At 54.8% G+C, this 2,500-nt stretch overlaps 5 non-coding genes across 5 annotated transcripts; 3 read left to right on the top strand and 2 right to left on the bottom strand.

Moving 5' to 3' along the window:
- Positions 1–660: 660 nt before the first annotated feature.
- On the top strand, positions 661–732 carry trnae-cuc (transfer RNA glutamic acid (anticodon CUC)). Its single transcript has one exon. It is a non-coding gene; the product is annotated as a tRNA-Glu (tRNA).
- An 82-nt stretch (positions 733–814) lies between these two features.
- trnaq-cug (transfer RNA glutamine (anticodon CUG)) lies at positions 815–886 on the bottom strand. Its single transcript has one exon. It is a non-coding gene; the product is annotated as a tRNA-Gln (tRNA).
- Positions 887–1,088: 202 nt separating this feature from the next.
- On the top strand, positions 1,089–1,161 carry trnat-ugu (transfer RNA threonine (anticodon UGU)). The gene has a single exon. It is a non-coding gene; the product is annotated as a tRNA-Thr (tRNA).
- A 1,055-nt stretch (positions 1,162–2,216) lies between these two features.
- trnae-cuc (transfer RNA glutamic acid (anticodon CUC)) lies at positions 2,217–2,288 on the top strand. The gene has a single exon. It is a non-coding gene; the product is annotated as a tRNA-Glu (tRNA).
- Positions 2,289–2,369: 81 nt separating this feature from the next.
- Positions 2,370–2,441, bottom strand: trnaq-cug (transfer RNA glutamine (anticodon CUG)). The gene has a single exon. It is a non-coding gene; the product is annotated as a tRNA-Gln (tRNA).
- Between the last annotated feature and the right edge of the window lie 59 nt (positions 2,442–2,500).

The raw sequence follows: 2,500 nt of genomic DNA, 5'->3' as shown, positions 1-2,500 counted from the left end.
CAGGAAGCAGACACACGGGCTGCTTGTGTTTTCATTGCCCGCCACAGGCTGCTTTGGCATAACGGGCTCGACCTGAGCAGCGCGGGCATCCCGGAGCCATCTTATCGCGGTCTGGTTCTGGCCTTGTGTAGGGAAAGCCTGGCGTCAATATCGAAGATAGTCGTTATTCCGTTCCCCCAGCGGCAAAGTGCTCTCAACTTGGTGTAAGTCTTGTTTTCTTCTTTGTGCTGGGCGATCTGGTTTTCTTTGTGTGTGTGAGTGTTAACCCACCGATGTGTGATGGCTGTAACTCCAGTGATTGTGAAGAATCTTTAGAAATCTTGTACTGCAAGTTTTGTCTGTCAAGCGACACTAGTCTGTATGACACTGAACCTGGTGGGTTTCCCTGTTGTGTCCTTCCAGTCATTCATACCACGGTTCCTCCCCCAGGTGGCTGACCATTGTGTCGCGGAAGCCGTTGTAGCAGTGATTCTTTTGCGGGTTAGATCTAAGTGACGACGGCAGGCGGGGTCGTGTCTTCAACGGGTTACTGCAGTTTTAAGAATCGCTGGTGGACGAGTCTCTGTCTCAATTCAAGATTGCCGAGCTTGGCCCCGCTTTCAGAGCCGACGTCGGTCGCGCTGCGGGCACGCCACAGACGGGAGAGGGCTTTCCTCCGTGTCCCTGGTGGTCTAGTGGTTAGGATTCGGCGCTCTCACCGCCGCGGCCCGGGTTCGATTCCCGGTCAGGGAAGCGTGGCCTTTTTTTTTCCCCACCCCGTTTGTTTCAGCGGTAATTCCCGTTTGGCATTCCAGACACCAATTCCACCCACAAAAGGTTCCACCGAGATTTGAACTCGGATCGCTGGATTCAGAGTCCAGAGTGCTAACCATTACACCATGGAACCACACAAGAGCCAGGCCGACTGTCGATTCCCTCGGTGATCTTCGGTGTCTTCCATGGGCCTGTGCAAGACTTCAGCTTCGCCGTGGCGTCCTTTCTCTGCTTTCTCCGCTGTGTAGCTGAGCCGGGCACCGTGTCTCCCTCATGTTGCCAGCTGCTTGACTCGGTACGTTTGTCTGCGCGTGAGTCAGGACCTGGAGCCTTGTGGCTCCATAGCTCAGGGGTTAGAGCACTGGTCTTGTAAACCAGGGGTCGCGAGTTCAAATCTCGCTGGGGCCTTTTGCACTCGGGCTGGACTCGGAGCAGGGTCTCCCACTTGTAAAGGGGTATCAGCTGAGGGCCATAGTTGTGTGATTACTGGCAAGCAACAGGGTGTGGTGGCTCTTGACTTCCTCTGTCTCTTGCTTGCTTCCTGTCCCTCACTCACACCCCACGCCCCGGGGACGTCACACCCTGCTGTGTTAATTGATAGGTGCCGAGGAAAACAATGCCAAGCAGGCTGTCGTTGTCCTCATCAAGTCCCGGGCTCCTCCCCGACTGTGTGGGAACTGACGAGCACTTGCGACAAATGCTGCCATTGGACTCCTTGATTAAGAAGGCGGGGGCCCCTGCGTAGATGAAGCAGCAGTTCAGCAGAAGCGCAAGAGAGATTTTCCTGGAGAGCCTTTGCAGACCAGGAAGCAGACACACGGGCTGCTTGTGTTTTCATTGCCCGCCACAGGCTGCTTTGGCATAACGGGCTCGACCTGAGCAGCGCGGGCATCCCGGAGCCATCTTATCGCGGTCTGGTTCTGGCCTTGTGTAGGGAAAGCCTGGCGTCAATATCGAAGACAGTCGTTATTCCGTTCCCCCAGCGGCAAAGTGCTCTCAACTTGGTGTAAGTCTTGTTTTCTTCTTTGTGCTGGGCGATCTGGTTTTCTTTGTGTGTGTGAGTGTTAACCCACCGATGTGTGATGGCTGTAACTCCAGTGATTGTGAAGAATCTTTAGAAATCTTGTACTGCAAGTTTTGTCTGTCAAGCGACACTAGTCTGTATGACACTGAACCTGGTGGGTTTCCCTGTTGTGTCCTTCCAGTCATTCATACCACGGTTCCTCCCCCAGGTGGCTGACCATTGTGTCGCGGAAGCCGTTGTAGCAGTGATTCTTTTGCGGGTTAGATCTAAGTGACGACGGCAGGCGGGGTCGTGTCTTCAACGGGTTACTGCAGTTTTAAGAATCGCTGGTGGACGAGTCTCTGTCTCAATTCAAGATTGCAGAGCTTGGCCCCGCTTTCAGAGCCGACGTCGGTCGCGCTGCGGGCACGCCACAGACGGGAGAGGGCTTTCCTCCGTGTCCCTGGTGGTCTAGTGGTTAGGATTCGGCGCTCTCACCGCCGCGGCCCGGGTTCGATTCCCGGTCAGGGAAGCGTGGCCTTTTTTTTCCCCACCCCGTTTGTTTCAGCGGTAATTCCCGTTTGGCATTCCAGACACCAATTCCACCCACAAAAGGTTCCACCGAGATTTGAACTCGGATCGCTGGATTCAGAGTCCAGAGTGCTAACCATTACACCATGGAACCACACAAGAGCCAGGCCGACTGTCGATTCCCTCGGTGATCTTCGGTGTCTTCCATGGGCC

The sequence above is a fragment of the Lepisosteus oculatus genome, chromosome 6, assembly GCF_040954835.1.
Source record: "Lepisosteus oculatus isolate fLepOcu1 chromosome 6, fLepOcu1.hap2, whole genome shotgun sequence".
In the NCBI taxonomy this organism is placed as follows: domain Eukaryota; kingdom Metazoa; phylum Chordata; class Actinopteri; order Semionotiformes; family Lepisosteidae; genus Lepisosteus; species Lepisosteus oculatus.
Note: the sequence above shows the minus strand (reverse complement) of the source record. Positions and strands in the feature narration are given on the sequence as shown.